The following is a 21196-nucleotide window of genomic DNA, read 5'->3' on the forward strand; positions in this document are numbered from 1 at the left end:
TTTAGAATATTTTACGATGGGAATTAGAAATCTATCCTTTGTATTTCAACATTTGACCAGTTTCAGTCTAATACTGTGTTAAGCTGAACTCTCTGGAGAAAGAAAGCTGGCAACAATTATGTGTGTATAGAAATTTATAACATGAAATAACTCAGACTGTTATAGAAGCAAGTAAGTCTAGCCTGGTTCAAGTCTGTGGATCAGATATTAATTTGGAGATTTCCTCTAGCCCATAAAGCTGCAAAGGCTGATAAACTAGGAAGTAGGAAGATGAAGCAGGAAGACCATAGGCTGGTAGATGCAAAATTGAATGAATTCAAGCTTAGCTGTCTGCTGCTGGCTCCTGAGATAGGCAGGGGAATATGGTAGGACGTTGACAGAGCAGATGCAGGATCTGGTGATCAGCGAAAGGGTCAGCCTTTCTCAGTGGGCCTGCGTAACAAGGTGCCGACCACACCGCAGAGAGTCTTTCCTCCAAGCTGCATCCAGGCTGAGACCTGTGCACGGGGGCCTGCACTCCACTGCCACTGCCAGCTGCTCACAGAGTTACGTCCATTACTTTCTATCCCATCATGGAGTTGATTATGTTGTGTTGGGTCACATAATTGGGGATTACTGCCAAGTTATTGAGAAACTTGGACCAGCCAAGTTAATAGAAAACCTAAATATCGTAAATATATTACACCATTTAATTGAGGGAGGGTAAAGAATGCTTCAAACTTTCATCCTTTTATAAATGATTTATCATTTCTTATTATTGCTGGGTGCTGTCCAATTTGTTCTGGCTCATAGTGGCTCTATATTCAGGGCAAGTCAAAAGGCATTGCTCCTAAGGTGCTAGTTCATAAATGCACAGGTTGATTCCAAAGAAAACATAGCTGAGCATGTCTGTGAACAATGGGTGGCTGCAGACAAGTTCTCCCAGTATTACACTCAGACTCATTAGGGTACCATTTAAAACAAGGTCCACTGAGAGCAGTACCATCCAAGGGTCTCTGCTAGTCCTGTTAAATTCAAAGCAGCAAGGTTAGCTCAGAAGGTTCTTTCAAACAGTTGGTGTTGTTTGAGGGAAAATTCCAAGGGGTAATCTTGATCAAATATCTCAAAGAACACAGGATGCTCATGGGACTTCCTTATAAAGATGTAAGAAAAAACGAAAGCTACATTATTGAGGAAAAGGCCAGGAAAGTGGCTCTGAGGAATTTCTCTCCTCCTTCATAACAACGCGCAATACCATTCCTGACGGCTGACCTCTCAGCATTTCACTGGGAAACCTTACCCCATCCACCTTACAGCCCTAATCTTGCCGCCTCAGACTTTTTGTTCCCACAACTTAAGAACAGTTCAAAGGAATACAGTGTGAGTCCCTCACGCATGCCAAAACTCGTTTTGACCTGGTATAAATTTAAAGTGTAGCTTTCTTTGAGGACGTGTCAGAGAGATCTAGAAACCCTGTCCTCAGAAGTGAACACACCTGCATGGAGGGTACATTGATATTTTTGTTTAATACAGGTTTCTTTGCTTTTATAGCATGGTTTTGTTTGTTTTACTTCCCTTGTACAATAAACAAAGAGTTGCCTAGTCTTTTTCCGACCTGGGCCAGTTCACCCCTCCTTAGTCAACCTGGTGGCCCGCCCCCGCTCCCAGGAGGTCACCATATTGATGCCGAATTTAGGGCGGACACCCGATCGGCACAGCGCACTGCAGCCCAGAACTCCTGGACTCAAGCGATCCTCCAGCCTCAGCCTCCGGAGTAGCTGGGACTACAGGCACGCACCACCACGCCCGGCATCCTTTTTAAGAATTAAAAAAAAAATTACACATTACAAATAACTAGTCATCATCCAGGTGATTCCAGCTCACGGGTTTCTTATGTGTCAGATTAGAACCATCGGGTTTTCCTGGGTTTTGTTTTCAGAAATAGATCGTCAGACCATTCATTCCAGATGACTTCGAGTAGACTCAAACTGCCGGTCTTTTGTTTAAGAGCCAAGAACATTAACCATGTGTACCAGTGATGCTGACGGATATCCCAGGAGAGAAGATACACAGAAAGGTCCAAAGGCAAGGGAAACAGGAGGGAAACATGGGAGAAGTGCATAGAAAAGGGCCAGCGTGTGGGAATATCAAATTGCCGTCAACTCTCACTCGGGTCAGTGTGGGTGTGCGCTGGCTTTCCTGGGGCGGAGGACTAGAAAATGTAGCAACTATCATCCTTTGTGTGGGTATGAGTGTCAGGATTGTGGGTGCAACACGGGGCAGTGGGGAACAAGCGTCAGTTTTTCTGATTTCTATCCCACAAGATAAAATGCTCTGTCACAAGAACGCCATTGGCTGTGGAAGGAACAAGTGCTCCTGCAAGTATCAGAGCGTCGCAGCTGTGTAAAACACTCCGAGGATGCCTATGGATGCCCTTGTCCTTGACCCCTAAGGAGAAAACAACCCTCATCCTGGACATGGCACGCAAATCCCTGGCTCGGCAGGAGCACCATCCTGATAATCGAAGGAAGGGCGTGACCTCATTTGATTATTTCAGAGCAGTTCACATCACGGCAGTATCAAAAACTGTACCATAAAATTGAGAGAGAACTTGCAAACGTGATTGGTGGACCACTCTACGTAAAATTACAGGAATCGCGGTGAAGAGGAAAATTGCCAGAAATCTGAGTGTCAAACTAATATCATGAGTTCAATGTTCAAAAAGGGGAAAATGATGCACTACCAAGGAAGCAACGTTCACCCTCCTTTAGAAAGGAAACGCCGCTGCGTTTGCTTCCTTTCCTCATGCCACGATCCCTCTTCCCCACCTTAGAGACAGCATGATGGAAATAATGGTGGACTTGGTTACTTTCGATGGTTTTCCCCCCATTGGTCTCTCAATAGTTTACGATGAAGTAAACTCTCTTTCCAGGGAGTCTCACAAAATCCCTCTTGAAGGATTGCTCAATGCCCCCTTTGAAGAACATCATTACCCACTTCCTCTTCCATAATTTCTTGTCTGTAGCCTTGCCTGACTTTAAGAGAGGAGGCCATACTTTCTTGCTTAGTCTCCATCTCCTCAGGCTCCTTTTCCAGACCCTCTTGTAGGAATTTTCTTAGCCTTTGTTCCCACACTTCCCATGAAAAATGCTTGGTTGTGGACATTTGATTGGTCATCATGGATTCAATTATAGGTTTATATAACTGGTGCAGGTCTGCCTGTTTGGTATGGATGTCGTTGAACTTGGCTTTTCTTCTAGCTGCTGGTTTTCATGGATATCCAGCAATTTGCCAAAAAATGAAAGTCATTTATTTGTTCACAAACCCACCTTTCATCTATTCTCTGGATTGTTTGCCCTTTGCCACTCACCTACTTTTAAACCAATATTAATATCTACTATACACTTTCACATGTGTTATATAATATATTCAAAAAATGTTCGCTGAGGAAATAGCATGGAAACCACTTCCGACCTCCTCCAGCTAGAGAGGAAAGGCATGCTTTTCCCTATCTGCCTAAGGGGCATTCCTGTGAGGCAGAGGTAACACATGCCTCCACACATCCCCACCCCCAATTCTAACACTAAATGCCCCCCACAGCACTCTCTACTTGGTTGCTGGGTTTGATCAATTGTTTGCAGTGACCAAACAGAACTCACAGATAATACCAAAAGTATAGGGTTTGTTAGGAATGCGAACTTGTTACAAAATGTTAAGGATACAGTTCTTTTGTCTGAAGTACCTTCTCTCAGTGGAGCTGGCTGGCCCTTTTCTCTCTGGTCTTGGCCTCACAGCCACATTGTCCCTTGACCTCTGCCTTTCTTGGGCGAGATGTTAGATAAAGACACCCCGCTCTGCAGGCTAGCTTCCTGCCCAAAGACCTTCAGCTTCACTTATTCTCTGACCAGGCACCCCCTTTGCTCTGCTTTACACTCTCAGTGTCTTTTCTCTGCTCTCCTGTAGGGTCTCTGCCTGGCTCCTCGGCTTCTTCTCCCTGTAGGGATGTGTTTCCTCGGCTTCTTCTCCCTGTAGGGATGTGTTTCCGCGGCTTCTTCTCCCTGTAGGGATGTGTTTCCTCGGCTTCTTCTGCTTCTTTCCTGCTGTGCGTGACCTTCCCAGCCTCTCCTGCTGAAATTCTCATTAGAAACCCAGTGAAATGGCAAAAGTGACCAATCACCTCCATTAGCATTTCATACACCCTATTTACATGCTCTCAAACTATGAATTTGGCGGGAGCCACCAAGACTATGACTAGAAGAGCAATACCAAGTAATTTTACCTCACTGCTGGTGATAGAGTGCGTTATGAATTAGGCTGCTCACTGCAAGGTCAGCAGTTCAAATCTGCCAGCTGCTTTGTACAAGAAACGTGAGGTTTTCTTGTCCCATAAACATGTACAGTCTCAAAACCCCACAGGGACAGTTCTATTCAGAACGATTGGGTCACTTAATGGGTCACAGAACGATTGAGATCAACTTGATGGCAGTGGATTTGGTTGAATTTCTGTACCCTCTGAGATAGCTTCTTATGCCATCTTATAGATGGGGAAACAGGAGCCTTAAGAGCTTAAATAACTTGTCCAAAACCATTATCACTTTACAGACACGAGGTTGATAAGTTATTGCGTCAGGACTTCTCCTGATGTTTGACAATTTTGAAAGCTCCAAACATTTTCATACCAGCTTGAAGGAAACATGCGTAAGTGAAGGTGGATTTTTTTTTTCCCAGAAAGAGAACAGAAATCAGTGGACAGGAATTATGTGATTATAGATGTTGGTGAATTTATCAGAGAACTCCCTACAAAGTAGAGGAATACAGCCATGAAACAATATGTTTGGCAAAGGCCTGACTTCAGAATCAGGAATGCCACAGAAGGGCCTTTTGGACACCGGAAACAGACTACCCAAACTGCGCAAATTCATGGCAGATCATAGACACTCTCTGCATGATACAAAAATCAACATGGATGCACATGGACATTCCAGAAATACGTTTCGTATTGGATGACCGTTGTACTGCTTTAAAGACACGAAAGTCGTGAAAGTGGTCATGTTTCACGGAAACTGTGAGAAACTAATTTCGGATTAAAAGAAAGTGTTTCAGGTGCTCTCTGTCGCTGTTGTGCTCTTGGACAAAGCGCGCATGCCTGCTGCGACTGTCGTGAAGTGACCCATCGCCGCGTTTCTGTGCGGTGTGCGCAGGAAGGGAGGGAAAAGTGGTTGTGGAAAGAAGAAGCCGCCGTGTCCTCAGACGAGGGGGACGCTGGGGAGATGATTGGGGGTCATTTTTCCTTTTCCCCAGAGGTGTCCCATCTGTCCCCACGTGTGCTGCAGCTTGCGTTTTCCCTTTCTTCACAGCAGTGTTTGTAAGCTCCGCCTTCACGATGGTTCTGTCCTCTGCATCTCCATCACGCGGTCACGGTTCCTCGGCTAAGTTGGTGAGCGTGTGCATTGGCACACAGTGGCCATCTCCGAGGAACCACATGAACCCTGGTGCGCAGGTTTGCTTCCGGTGACTGGACAAGGCACGGGTTCGCTTAGGTCTTTAGAGGTTTCTCTGTCAGGTGCCTAGAAGGAGATTCTGTTCATCAACTTTAATGAACACTTCATCGTTTTCAGATTCATGTCACCCAGCTGGCTAGAGGAAGCTGACACCTTCGGCTTGAAGTGGGCTGCGTTCCATTTTCTGGGAGCTCCTCAGGACACGTGGTGCTTCCTCGAAAGGCAGCTGGTGCTGCGCGCTTTCAGTGTAAATTTAAATCTCTGTTTGGAAAAAGGTGAGAACAGTTTGTCTCACCTCCCTAGTGTTTAAGCCTTCAGCAATTCCCAGCAAATACATTCAAAGACTCCTTCTGGTTTGACTGGCTAAAATTTGTAGTTGTCTCATGAATAGTAGTGTTCTCCTTAATGATGTGTACTGTGAGGCAATCCGTATCCCCGACTCTCCGTGGTTTAAACTTGTGTGGATGGCGTTCACTGCTCTGAGCCATGCTTGCTGATCAGTGCAAGTCATGAGAAAGGAGAACGATAGCGGCATCTGCATGCATTTATTTGTGAGATTTTTTTTTTTTGGTTGCTGTTGCTTGCTTCAATGGGATAAAAAGTGGGAGGCTTAGTAGATGCATGCTGTTTTGGTGTGGTTCGTTCACCAAACACAGAAGGCAAACATCCAAGACTGTACAGTGAGGTACACGTCACAGCTCAGGAGCATCTGGTTTTCTGTACAGTTAGTTGTACCTTTCAATGCATTTCTATAGTAAGTTTGTTGTTTGTTTTTTTAAGGAACTTTATGTCCGAAAGACATTACATAAACTAAAACAAACTTTTTAAATATTTTAAAACCAATTTTCATGTTTGGCTCTCTCCCCAAGATTGAAGGAAGAAAAAAAAAAAGATTGAAGAAGTTGAGTAAAATTTTTATCTTTTTGTTTATTTATTATTAAATGCTTGTATTGATTCTCAAGTTTTCAGAAACCTGTGAGAAACTATAAATAACTCAAAATTGCTTTGTTCTTTTACAATATTCTTAGCTACTTATCTAGATGTCTTTTGGGGGCTCTCAATTTCAAAAAGACCCTTTTATCAATATCATTATAAGCATAATGCTACTTTAAATTATAGGTAAAAGATTTTATGGGTATTCTCTAAATTGACACTCATGAAAATTCTGAATTTAACACAAGCTGACTCATGGTCTCGTGTCACGCAGCTGACGACAAAGACAGCAGGTCATATGTCCAATTTGTTACATGGGCATGAGACTGGAAACCAGTAAGTAAGAACTAGGATGCTTAACTATCACCAGAATTTCTTGCCTAGTTTATAACCTACAGCAATATATAGGAGACTTTGGTCAATAGAAATATCCGGTTCATCCTAGTATTAGCCATTTATCTTTGGCCTCGTAACTAAAATTTTCTGAGAAGAGGTCTATTATATGGAAAATAAATAAGCTCATAGTAAATTTACATGAATATTACAAAGATTATATGACTATTACAATGATTAGTTAAGGTAGTATTAGATAAGATCAAGTATCTAACACAGTATTATAGAATTGAATATTACTTATCTTCATTTCTCCCTTCTTAGCAAAAATACAGTGTAGCATTACCAGATAAAATTATATTTTCAGTAGGTTAAGTGAGAATTATGATGATTTTATCCTGGAAATTTGTCCTGGAGCAGAACAATACTCCAGAAAATGAAGCATAAGTCTTACTTTCAAAGCATAGAGTATAAGCCTACCTTCCCACTGTATAACATAGCTGGGAAATCTAGTTTTAACATTTCATCTTGCATACTTCAGACATGTTGTCAGGAGAGGCCAGTCCCTGGAGAAGGACATCATTCATGGTAAAGTAGAGGGGCAGCCAAAAAGAATCCAAAAAAGGTCCTCAAGTAGGATTATCACAATGACCACACCAATGAACTCGAGCCTAGGAACACTTGGGAGTATGGTGCCGGACCAGGCCGCGGCTCCTCCTGTTTGCATGAGGTCACTGGGATTCAGAACTGACTCCACGATACCTAACATACATCACACGATACCTAACATACATCATCATATTGGAAACAAGAAGTGCATGCTGAAAGATGTTTTAGCTGACTCATAATAATAAAATATACTAGTAGGAAAATAGTAATAACTAATATGCACTACATAACAAAAATCATATATATATATAATCCTCACAGTATAATTATCTGAGGCATAGCTTTATTTTATACATTTCCAGTTGGGGATACCGAAGAATAACAAAAAGAAGATCAAGTTTGGACTTGAGACCAAAAGTAGGAAAGACTGCCTTTATAGAGAGGCCAAGAGATGGAAAAACCGACCCGAAGCCTATCTGAGAGACATCAGCCTATTCGCCTTGAGGGTCTTCGTGACTGTGGCGAGCAGTCCTGCTCTAGTAGTGCTGCCTAGACAAGGGCCAAAGAGCCACTATACTGGTTCAGCAGCCGTGAGGAAGTGGACCACTGAAACCATGAAGATGGCAACTCCAAACTCGTTGTTAGGTCACGAGCACTAGGTGCACCAGAGCGGATCTCTGGCAAGGAGTGGGGAGGAAGAAGAAACGTGCATGCGCCCTCTGGCTTTTCTCGACCAGCCCTGGCCCAAGTGAAAGGCCCAAGGGCACATAGGGAAGGCCTGCTTAGCTGAAGCATGGCCATAATGAGTGTTAAATAGTGTCCCTGGAGCCATTTATTGCAGTGATTGACATTCAGAAGTCTGGTGTTAGTACCTACTGTCAACCATCACATTATACTGCTTTAATAATTTAATTGTTCTATGAAGCACTGACTTTACTTCCACTGATTCCATAGCCCCAGAAAGCTACCTCTGAACTTCTGTACCCCTGGTATATTTCAGTATTCATGTCATTTCCTTAATTGTTCAAATTAGTCATTAACATTAAAATCAACAAAACTACTCATTAAAACTCAAAATAGATACAAATTAATGAAGTGTAGTTTGAACTTCAGATAACACCAAACCATGTCTTGATTAAATATAGTACAAATTATTTATCAGTATCTAGTGACAATTATTTATAGCATATTAGAAAATTATGTGTAAAGATCATCAAGGCACTAAAGGAGAATTCTAGATTCAGAAACCCCATAATCTGTCAATAGGGAAATCATTCCACAAAATTCAAGACATAGGAAACAGAATGTTGCTATTCAAATTTTCTCAGATGTAAAACAATCACATGGGAAATGCCCTCCCCCTGGGTGGAGCCTCAATTTCATGAAGAGAGAGAGGAATAAGAAGCATGCCAGTGTCAACTTCTTCTTGAGGCAATAGTCATCTATCTGAGGGTGTTTCTGGTGATGCCAAGGAGAAGGCCGGTGGGAACTGTGGTCCTCAGCGCGGAAGCTCCCGGGCAGATGGACCACGGCCTGGGACCTCGAGAGAATTCACCAGGAGCGGTCCCCCGTGGATTTTGAGGAGAACCACAAGGTGTGTTATGTTAATCTGGGTAACCTCATTTTCATCTCATTTAACTAGTGGGAGTTAATTGAACTACCTGCTGAGATCTCTGGCACATAGCTAAATAAGGTGAAATGAGGTTACAATGTTCCCTAACCCACTTTTGGCCCCATTTACAGTACGGGCTGGTTTTCAAAGAGGGTCAGAAAACACTCTGAAAACAGCAGATTGCAGCCAACTACTTTGCAGCAAAAGGAGCTCTGGTGGTTGGCCGGGTAAGCCTTTGGTTGATAACCCAGCGTTTGAAGCCACCAGCCATCCCCTAAGAGAAAGACGTGGCACTGGGTCTGTGGGGGTTACAGCTTGGGACATGCCACCGCACAGTTCTCCTCTGCCTCTGGGGTCTCTGGGTCAGAATTGACTCCACGGTACCTTGTGACTGTACTTTTGCACATTCCTTATTGCCCACACGCCCATCTCCATCGCTCCCGAAATATTGAGCCTTTCCCTCTTTTTCCCCCCTCAAGCTCACTGTTTCCCATCCTTTCAAGCCAATTACCAGTCTATCCTCAGGACCTCGTTGCCCATATTTATGTGTCCCATTGATGCTCCCATTGTGTCTCCAACATCTGTTTGCTGCAGCTTTTTCCCTACTAATAGACCTCACTGATCCTTCCCTCCCTCATCCTCAAAGGACTTTCTATATATGGCCAATTGTTGCCTCAAAAATAGAAACCCAGCCTTGCTACTGCCTCTAGTCTTTTAAAATATCAAACTGTTCAATAATTAGCATTAATTAATTATTTAGCCTTTGCTAAAAACAGGTTTTAATAATTTTCAACATAGAAGACAGAAAATAATCTAGAAAAAGTGAATAAAACATTATACGTTTTTCATTATTTTTGCGCAAGTGCTAGTAGAGAATTCATTTTACTAATTCTGTGTCGTCTGAAAATGATATATTATTATATTATGACCGAAGTAATACATGTTCCTTATAGGAGATTTATTCAAATTTTTATATGTAAATAATATCTTTTTTGTATTGGATCCATACATATAAATTACTATAAAGAAAGTAGGGGAACATATTTTTTAAATCGTTTTATTGGGGGCTCGTATAACTTTATCACAATCCATACATCCAACCATTGTGTCAAGCACATTTGTACATATGTTGCCCTCATCATTCTCAAATCATTTACTTTCTACTTCAGTCCTTGGTATCACCTCCTCATTTTTCCCCTCCCTCCCCCTTCCCCTTGAACCCTTGATGAATTTATGTTATTATTATTTTGTCATATATTGCACCATCCAATGTCTCCCTTCTCCGCTGTCCACCCCCGAGGGAGGAGGTTATATGTAGATCCTTGTAATCTGTTCCCTCTCACCTTCCCTCCACCCTCCCGAGGAAACATATTTTTACACCTCATTTTCCCTATGTAATCTGAAACTGAAGTCAAAGTTTCTGGATTAGGCATATGCACTAACTGCTATAAATTCTGGATTAGACTTATATGCCATATTCCTATAAATAACTAATTGCTATTAATGGCTAATATAAATTATCTATGAATTTACATTCAAAAATCACCGGGGTTTTTTTGTACTTTTAACCTGTATTTCCCACACTATCAGTGTTTTGTGCTACTAAAATAATAACCATAAAATAATAATGATTTTATTATGTTATAAAATTTACAAATAAAAGCATTACAGTATGAAGATAAATATATTAAGATTTATATAGTTGATTGATTCTCTGGTGAAAAGTTTCCATCACCAGTTCCTATCAAGTTCCTGTAGAATCATGATTCTTTCTTCTTGCCAACACCGACGTTGGCTATTGCAGGTCCCTGGACTTTCTTCATCCTGTCCTTGTGTTCTATGCATTGTTTTCTTGAGATTTTCTCATGCAGGCCATGTCTTGCAAATCTGTGCTTAGGTTCATTTTTCTTTGCATCATCCAAAGAAGTTTCAGTCAGGCCATAGCCAATAGTCTTGCCACCACCAAAGTGGCTTTTAAATCCAAATACAAAAAATGACATCTGGTGTGGTCTTATACATGTTGGTAAGGTTTTCGCAAATTTCTGTGTTAGACACTGTCGCTTTCCCAGAGTGAAAGAATCAATGACCATTTGTTTTCACTAAAGTAGTCAGTTGGTCAAGAACTTCCTGGTCCAGGTAGATCCAGTGTCGTTCATGATGGAGATGGGCACGAACCTCCTGGTCCAGGCAGTTCCAGTGTCATTAATGATGGTGATGGAAGTGCAAGCAGCCAGAGATGAAAAACTGAATATATCTTTACTTATAAACAGTAGACATTAACCAAGAGTCTTTTTGCAGATGTGTTGTAAATAATTCCTTTATATAGATTTATCTTTTTATGCCTTCTGTCTGCTTTGTACATGTACTTATGTTCTACATTAAGTGCATATCACTTGCATTTTATTTAAATTATTGAATGGATTTATTTTGGATTACAGCTACCTCTCTAATCCATTTGTATATGGATTGCCTAGTGTTGTGAAGTTTTATGTTTTATGACTTTGTTTGTATCCAAATGTATTAGAAAGTTTACTGTCACTGAAAGTCACAAAGAGATAGTCATTAGGGCCTGAACTCATCAATAAAACAACAGCCCATCAGCTATTTTGTAAAACTTGAACTCAAGCTTCAGTGAATGCCATTAGATTCTTCCTGTAATTATGTTGGCCTCATGTGTCTATCTTTGTAAAAAGTACTGTGTGTATCCACCTGTGTACAAGAGTAGAAAAACAATGGTACCAATGCTCCAGTTTACTCATGCACACGTTTATCCAAACACAAGGTGTCTAAACACATCTCTGTGATCAGTAGATGCTTGCACTTCAGTTCCTAAAGCAAAACACTTGTTTTGTTATTTTTTTTAACTTTTTCTTATGAATTTGGTGAAGGTTTTCAGAGTGGACCATCAAATTTACACTCAGCAATTCATATATATTTTGTCTCAACTTATACAGTGCAATCCCCTCAATGTGCCATCGCCCATCTCACTGCCTCCCGTGTTTCCTGTTGCTGTTCCCTCTTCTTTCCTAACCAGGTGAACTTTGTCCTTCACTAAAAGCCTTTTTGGTCTTGAGGGGTTGAATATTGGAACATGGGAATGAATTCAGTACCAGACCTGAAGGGTGACTAAAGGCCATTCATTGTCTTAAGCCCCATCAATCTCTTGTTTAATATATATATATATATACACACATATGTATATATATATTCTAGAGAACATGTCTTAAGTCTTAAATGGAACAAGGACAGGACAAATTCAGAAACTTATCCAGATGAGGGACCCATTAGGATGATGTCATAATGGTATCCCAAAGTTTTCTGTGCTACTTGGCTTTAAAAAGGACCTGGGAGGTCAGAGAAAATGGCCACATACACACGGTTGGTGGCTGATCGATACAACATTGTTACTGGTGGGGCTCCCAGAGCAGAAGCATGATCAGGACCATGATTGGGACACGAGCATTATATAAGGTTTGCCATATTAGTCCAGGGGGTTCTTGAAGAGAGTCAGGGTGTGACTCATAATGATTCAGCGCTCAGTATGGGTATCCCAATGGGGACACAGCCACACAAGCCTCAGAGGGTGTTTTCCCTCACCAGGCTGCCCTGAGGGTGGAGGTAATTCACTGTGCTTACTTTGCCCTCATCAGAACGCCTTTGAAGAAATGTCTAATCCAAGGACTTCCAGGAGATCCGCTGGGCCAGTAAAATTCAGAGATCAGCCCAGAAAGTTAGGGGGACTATTTTGTGTGATTACAAAGGGTTCATCTTGATGAATTCTCTTTAAAAAAGCCACAGGATGCCTCTGGTGGTTTAATACGAAGTTAAAAACAAAACCACCAAAAAACAAACCCTTAAAACTGCATGGGTGATAAAAATGCCAAGAAGTTTGCCCTGAGGCTGTCCTCTGACTCATATGCTCTGACTCATAGCAGACTTATGCTTTATGGAACAACACATGTTTGATCCTGTAACATCCACGCAACTGTCATGGTTGAGCCATTGTTGCAGCCCCTGTGTCAGTCCCTCTCCTCGAGAGTCTTCCTCTGTTTCCATGCAATTCTACTTTACCAAGCACAATATCCATTTCCAGGGACGTGAAGTCATGTCAAATGACGTGGGACAGCCTCACGTCCTCACTTCCAAGGAGCATTCTGGCTGCACTTCTTCCCAAGGCAGAGCTTTTGCTCTTCCGGCAGTCCATCCTTGCTCCTTTCAGTATTCTTCACCAACACTGTAATTCAAATGTAGTAATTCTTCCATCTCTCATTCATTATCCAATTGTCACATGCATGTGATGTGATCGAAGATAGCGGGGCTTGGATCAGGCACACCCAAGTCTTCCAAGTGGCAGCCTTGCTCTTTGACACTTTTAACGAGTTCAGGTGCAGCAGATTTGCCCAAGGTGACATGTCATTTGGTTTCTTGGCTGCTGTTTCTATCCGTATGGATTGTGGATCTGAGCAAGATCAAGTTCTTGGCAACCTCCACCGGTTTACCATTTGTCAGGAGGATGTGCATCGGTCCAGCTGGGAGAATGTGGGTTGCAATCTCGACTGACGACTGCACTCTTTGATTTTCATCAGCACGTGCTTCAAGTCCTCCTTGATTTTAGCAAGCCAGGTTGTGTCTTCTGCGTGTCTCAGATTGTTAAAAGCAGGATGTCAATACCAGGATCGTAACTCTGAATCCTGATGCGTGGTTCTCCTCGGCTAGTCCCACTGCTCCGATGATCTCCTCGGTATGTAGATTAAGTATGCGAAAGGGTACAAGTCTGACGCACACGTTTCTTGATTTTAAACTAAACAATATTTTTCCCGTAGCCCTGCGAGGAGTCAAAAGCAACTGGAGGGCACCCAACAACAACTTCCATTGTTTTTCTATTTCGGTTGAAGCTTGCATGAGATATTTCATAAATATTTTTATCTAGATAGAAAAGCTTCCTCCCATTTCTTTCTCTTTTTTAACTCATTTTATTGGGGGCTTGTACAACTCTTATCACAATCCATCCACCCATCCATTGTGTCAAGCATACTCGTACATCTGTTGCCATCATCGTTCTCAAAACATTTGCTTTCTACTTGAGCCCTTGGTATCAGCTCCTCATTTTTCCCCTCCTTCCCTGAACCCCACTCCCCCATGCACCCTTGATAATTTATAAATTATTATTATTTTGTCATATCTTATACCATCCAACTTCTCCCTTCACCCCCTTCTCTGCTGTCCATCCCCAAGGGAGAAGGTTATATATAGATATTCACCAAAGTCTCATTGATTAAGGGATCCACTTGGAGTATTCTCTTGTGGGGCCTCCTGGGTTGGTGAGAAAATCCATGAATTGGGGATGGGTGGCATGTCCTGGGAACACTGGAAACAACTCATTCACGTCTTCTCTAATGTGCCTCTACTGTTGTTTTCTAGTTATAATGAATATATAACTGTAAGCATGGGTAATTATCTCCGATTTTCACTCTTTGTAAGCCCTTGTAGAGAATTAATGGGCCCACAAAGGACCCACGAGATCCTGACTTGGCACAGGGTGACGAATTCAGAAGAGGGTTGTGCAGGTAATGATGAGCAGAGCCCTAACTCGAGAGGAGCATGCTCTCACTTGCTGGGAAAGAGGATGACTTCCCGGAAAGTTGAAGAGGAATGACAGAGTCCTCCTAGCTTTCGGTGTATCCCGGCGAGCTCGGGAAAGAGAGAGGTTCATTGTCCTGATGTGGGAGAGTTGTACGAACTCCTGAGCCTACAGCGGGTACCTGTGACCTGACCCTGGGTGGCCACAGATTCTTTTATCTAACTCTGGGTGGTTAGGGTAAGAAAGAAAATTCCCCAGAAGTGTCACAGACGAGGGCTTATGATGAGGCTTGGAGATGTGTGAGTGTGCAGCTTGGATTTATTTCCAGGTAAGATCTGGATTCATATGATGCTTCCATGCAATTCGTGATGAAAGTGGCATTTGCCCACCTTTCCACTTTGATAGTGAAGTTATTGAAAACATCACAATGTTCAAAGTGGGGTTGGGGGAGATTTAGCAATGTCTAAACAGAATCAAGAGGCCAGGCAGAGTGAAGGTCTATCCATATAGCTGCCTATAGCCGGCCACAAAATGATTGCGGTGTAAGACAAAAGAGAGAGATGTTGACCAGGTTGTTTTCATGTTTGCTTTTGCAAAGCTTTTAATACACATGGAAATGGAAGACACATGTTCCACAATTATAAGATAAGCTCATTTGAAACACTCCGGAATAAGACGGAAAGTTCTCTCAATCACGGTGTCTCTGATTCTCAAAAGACGAAATCGCATTCCCAAACTAAAACAATTGTGATGACGTTAATTAAGAAAGGAAACTCTGTTGATATATTCGACTATTTTTAAAGGGGATAAGTTTCAAAATGATATAAGTTTTCATGGTTTACTCTGGGACTGGCTTCAATATAAAGAGGCTAGCTCCCCTCGCCAGACAAATGTATACGCATACCTGCTGGGGGCCACAAAACACACTCTGTAAAGAATAAACTCACAGTGGGTCTGGCTTTTTATAAATCTAAATTTAAGAAGAAAATTCAGTGATTAGATGACCACACTCAAACTGCATATTGGTTTTAAAGTGATCTACCTTTTCTTAATAAATCTAATTACTTATTAGGTATATTCTTAAATCTTCGTCTCTTTTCTTGTTCAAATAGCATAGTGGACTCTACAGGAGCAAAACAGCCTAGCCAGCTAAGCAGTACATGTACTTGGGGGCTCTGATTCCTGAATGAACTTCAGCTCAGATCCTTGTAGACATCTGAGCTCCATAAATCCACAGGTGTTTCAGTGGGCCTGAAGTCTGGGTCAGACAGCAGACTTGTCTACCATGACTTTACAAGTACTTCATACTGTGCGAACAGCACCAGCAATGGTTTCTCTTGCTGCTGAGTAAAACCAAGGGCGTGAAGAGCCACTTTTGTGTTTTCTTCTTTAAAGTATGATGTCGTTCCGTTTTTGTTTTTTGTTTTGTTTTCCCAAGATACTACATGCTCTTGTACACAATGCAGGTACATTTTTAGCTCTTTGTTTCATAAACAGGGCAGTTTGGCACAAAGCTCGGCCTCCGGGAAGAAAAACATAGTCTTAGAAGGGAAAATACATTCTGTTTCAATGCTTTTCTGTCTTTACATGAACTTTGGTAAGAAAACTATTTTGAAATATTCAAATGTCATTTATTTGATTCTTTGTAAAATAGAACATTTCCACATCTCCGACACCATTCTAATAAAATACATTTTCCTGAAGTTGATAGGAGCAAATCAGATAATCCATTGCAGTATTTCCTCTGAATTTTCCCTCCAAATCATTTTTCTGCTTTCTAGTTACTAAAACAGAAGAAACAACACTATACCCAAAGATTTTCTAGATAATTTTATGAAAAAATCACTTATTTGCTTATACTAACGAGTAAAACTCAATGCCCCCTTTGAATAGGTCTCATCTACTTTAGCACTGTGTATTTTATATATTTATAGTATGTACACTATATTGACCTATAAATAATTGGACTTACCTTTTAAAATCCTAAAATTACTATAAATTACTAATACTTGATACTGTGGCCAAACTATGGTGTTCAGGTGTCCCTCAACAGAATAGTTCCATTTAGACTGGGAAATTGAGTCTGAAGAAGACCAGCCAGGGGTTAAAAAGAGAAAATATATGTTTGAAGTGGGCAAATTAGTTTGCCGTGCCTACTTAGGGGACACTAATTAGAAACTGGGAAAAGAAATAATCTTTAGGGAATTTTCAAGATCAGAAGAGTGAAATTGGAAAAATACTGAGGTCTGAGAGAAGAGTGTAGTGTCTCCATGTGGTTTTAAGGTGGAGTATTTTCAGGGTTATGTTTGTGATAAACGTGTTGGCACATATTAAAATGGTGCATGTTGGGGAGAATACGGTATCAAAGCAGATTAAAAACATGAACTTCAAAATGTTCTCTTATATGCCCTAAATGGTACTTCTGTGCTTTAGCTTAAGTGCAATATTTTAAGTGCAAAAAAGCATTCTTAGGAGTCTTGAAAAGCAGTGAACCCCAATCTCCCAGGAAAATACTCATTCTTTAGACCTCAGAGCTGTAGTAAGCACACAGATCCCAAAGAGCCTGCGACCTCTCTGCTTTACAGTCTTGCTAGCTACACCGTGCCTTCCTACATAATGAACCAACAAACGTTTGGGAAAGAGAGAAGATCTACCCGAGTAAACCTGGATTGGCAGCCCAGCCTGACTCACCTATCAGGGAATCCTGTCTAAACGATAAATCGAGAGGGGTGCCATCAAAGAGCATCAGCGAGTAGAAGTAAAGACTCAGATGTACTGGCTCCCCGGGATTGGCCATCCGCTGAGTGAACACCTCGGCCTCAGTGAGCAGCATCTTCTTGCTTTGAGTTGCACATAGAGCCTCAATAACTGAGTCACAATCAACTTCATGGCAGTGAATTTAGTTTGGATTTTGGTTCTTTCTGCATCACTGGGCGAGGCATATGGTTTACATTTTTTATTGCGAACGAAAAAACTTGACGTTTGAATAGCCCCGGCGTTGTACCCAGAAAGCCCCCGTGTCTGTGTCCTCTGCATCTGAAAAATCAGCGTTTGAAAACCCCGTGGAGCACAGCTCTGCTCTGCCACATGGTCACCGGGAACTGCCGTCAATTCTACTCCAACTGGAACATACAGATAAGCCACCGCGCCAGCACGGTTCTAAAACTTTCCTAAATCTCTGCTTTAAATATCCTCGAGAAGAAGAAATTGTGATTTCTAAAATGAGTTTGCATTTGGAGTCAGACAAGAGTTACTTGTAGTCTCATTTAGTTATAAGACAAGCCAGACATGGCATGTGTGTGCATTTTTCTCTCTGGCCCTTGGTATATTTTATTGATATCATCAACTTAGAAGCTTGATATTTCATCTTGATCACAGGCTCCTCGTCGGGAACCAGCCTGTTTTCATTTTTCTATTTCAATTTCAAGTGTATTGCCTATTGATAAGGAACACTAATGTTTTGGTGTGGTCCATAAATTGCCTCTGAAAGCAATTCAATTGAGAATTGTGAAGCAATTGTCATCTCTGTAATAAGTGTTAACTGTTATGGAGGAAAAAATATAAACATTCTAGGATTTTAAAAGCTCAGTCCAATTTTTTTTGGTCAAAGCAGACTGTCTACAAGAAATTAATGAAACCTGAATAAAGCACATAGAGTTAATAGGTAGATTAAAATTCTTTAAAATGGATATTTAGTTATATATTTTACTCATTATTCCTGATTTTTGTTTGTTTGCTTTTTTGCCTGAGACTGGCATAGACGAATTCTTAATGTATCTCTCGCCGCCGGAATTGTAGAACCCTCCCCCTGTGCCCTCTGCTTATTTGGGCAGCACATGTAGCTGCATGCTCGTGCATAGATCATAAAGAATAGGAACGTTATCTCATGTTTGGCAGATTTCCAAATGATTGAGAACTTTCTCTTCTAATTTCTAATTTGTGATACTTGATTCACCAAGGGAAAAAGAAACTTCAAACAAAATGTTTACCTGTTTGAAAGTGTCTAAGACATTTACTAATATCGCTGGAATTGTTCAGATTACTGAGTAGAATTGGTGAATGGACTAGTTGTTGTATGGGTTAAAAAGAAAGGAAAAGCAAGCCAAATGACACTTGAACTTCAAGCAATATACACCCACTTGAAGACACATGAGAGAATGGGAGCCATTCTTGAAGTACAAAGGAGCTAGGGTTCTATATTCAATAAAATTATCAATTCCTACAACCATTTCCAGCCTATACTCTATAAATTTTGAGCTAGAGGTTATCAGAATACTCCTTTACTTGGGAACTGACAGGTTGAACTGAATATAGAAATATGCACAGATATGACCATGTAAAGTCCATTTTCCTCATAAATTCTTCAGAGCTAGTGGTTTTCCAGCTGCGTCTGAGAAGAGATTCCATTTGGGGGTCTAGATCGTTGAGGAAGCTTGGCTGTTGCTAGGTGCCCTTGACCAGTCCAGCTCACAGTGACTCCACGCAGACTAGGAGCCCTGGCCGCTCTCACGTTTTCTTACACTTGAACCCGCAGTTGCAGCCACTGCACCAATACAGTTTGTCAAACGCCTACCGGGTTTGCTGCCCGATGCACAGTCTTAGAGACACCCAGGGCCATTCTACTCTGACCATAGAGTCACTGTGAGGCTGAGTTGACTTGGCAGTGAGTTTGGGTTTAGTATAGGCTCACCATGAGTTCGAATCAACTGGATGACAACACGTTAAGTTTTATGGCAACAAAAACCAAGCCAATCGCACTGCCATCCTGACCTTCTGGGGGTAGAACACCGGGTCTTTTCTTGCAAAGAGCCACTAGAAGGTTTCAACCACCAATGTTTCAGATAGCAGTGAAGCTCTTAACACAGGAAACTCTTGTGACTCTTGTATATGATCGAATTATTAAAAATAAAGTAAAAGGAGAAAGCAAGAAGTTTTGGTATCTAGAAGGCATTTTACATAAACATCTTTGTGAAATGAATGAAGCACTAAATACTATTTAAATTCTATTCCCTTTCTTATTTCAATTTTCAAATCATTTGGTGTCTATTTCATGGTTCAAAGTTCAGTTAAATAAATGTAGAGAGCATTATTCCGATGATGACAGTCTATTGACCCAGATCACAGAAAAACATTATAAAACATAAAAATGCCTAGATTACTGCTAGAAAATATAGATTTAAAAAAGAGAAATATTTGTTCTGAGGCATACTGTATATAATAAGAATGTATTTCTAATAGTTGAAAATAGCGACTTGCAATATTTAAACGGAAAGTAAGAATGTGTTATTTCTAAACATAGAAACTCTGACTTCAAGTGAATAAAATCATCACCAAAATTGCATTTAGCGCTCAATATTCTGAGTATAGAAAGAAGTTTCAAACAGCAGCGATTCAGTATCACCACCCAGATCCTATTCTGATCTGCGGACGCAGTGTGCTGCTGACGTCAGTGGGAATTTGCCAATAGAGGGACTGATGGATACATTTCCTTTCTGACGACGTTTTCTACCCAGAAATTAAATGGCAAGGCCACCTATTGTGTCGCCACAAGAGTATATAAGTAGCATAACATGACCTTGAATCATGCCCTCTCTGACAAGAAATATATTTTCTACCTACATCTAGCATACAATTAGAGGTACATGACAGGCGACTCCCATGCACATACAAAGAAGATAAGGCCATCCATTGTAAAGAGACTTAATACAGTCCGAGTGCTGAAGAGAAATACTAGCCTATACATGTGACGCCGTGGTAACCACTACAAAAGGCATATTCAGCTTCAAGATGATCTGGGAAATGTATTTCATTTGCAAAGAAATAAACACAAAGCCCTTCAAGACTAAATGCAACAACACAATAGCAAAGCAGATGCAAGATCAGGCTGTCCTGCAAGTTGCAATTACAAAACATATATTACTGCGCCCAAAAGTCAAATTCCTTGGCAAAGAAAAGTTGCTGTCCGTCAAACATAGGCCTATGGTTGCAAGAAATATTTCTCTCCGTGTATCACTGGCTACCTGCCTGTCTTTAATTTCAGGCCCTTGAAATGTTATCTCATGAATTATTAAGATATGCTGTGCTCTTCTATTTTTAGTCCTGTTTCTCAAAAGTGTTCTATTTGGATAATACATCACAAAGAAGACCGAGCGAGCGGCTGTGGGTTCTTCCCTTTGTTGGGATACATGGAAGGAAGGGAGTGGAGTTTATTTTGGGCGAGAGTTTGTCTCTGGTCAGCTGAAACACACCAGTGAGGTCATTTCTATTTACGTCTTGGCTTTGTCACTCAGTTTGTAATAAGCCAGAACTATCAAACACAAATCAATACCGGTTGCCAGGGAAAATGCAAAGAAAAGAGTTACATTTATAAAGCAGAAAGGCGTGGCTAGTGGTCTTTCACAGCACAAACCAACAGTTTCATTAGAAGTTGGGTCACTAGATATAATACACTGGCTCACGCAACCTCTGTAATTTACTTGGGAAGACGAGAAGAGCTTCTCCTTCGGTTTCTTTTGTATAAACTGTTTAAAACGTGGGGCACCAGGGGTTGTTCTCAAGCTGATTCTCAATGTGGAGAAAATAATAGGGGCCGTTGGGTATGTAGAACAGGATCGGAGGCACTTTCTGAAACAATTTTACATTAATAGC

General features: G+C 41.2%; 1 pseudogene; it reads right to left on the bottom strand.

Moving 5' to 3' along the window:
- LOC142433488 (large ribosomal subunit protein uL15-like) overlaps positions 1–21196 on the bottom strand; it is a 116510-nt pseudogene that overhangs the window by 47110 nt on the left and 48204 nt on the right.

The sequence above is a fragment of the Tenrec ecaudatus genome, chromosome 1 (assembly GCF_050624435.1).
Source record: "Tenrec ecaudatus isolate mTenEca1 chromosome 1, mTenEca1.hap1, whole genome shotgun sequence".
NCBI lineage: Eukaryota > Metazoa > Chordata > Mammalia > Afrosoricida > Tenrecidae > Tenrec > Tenrec ecaudatus.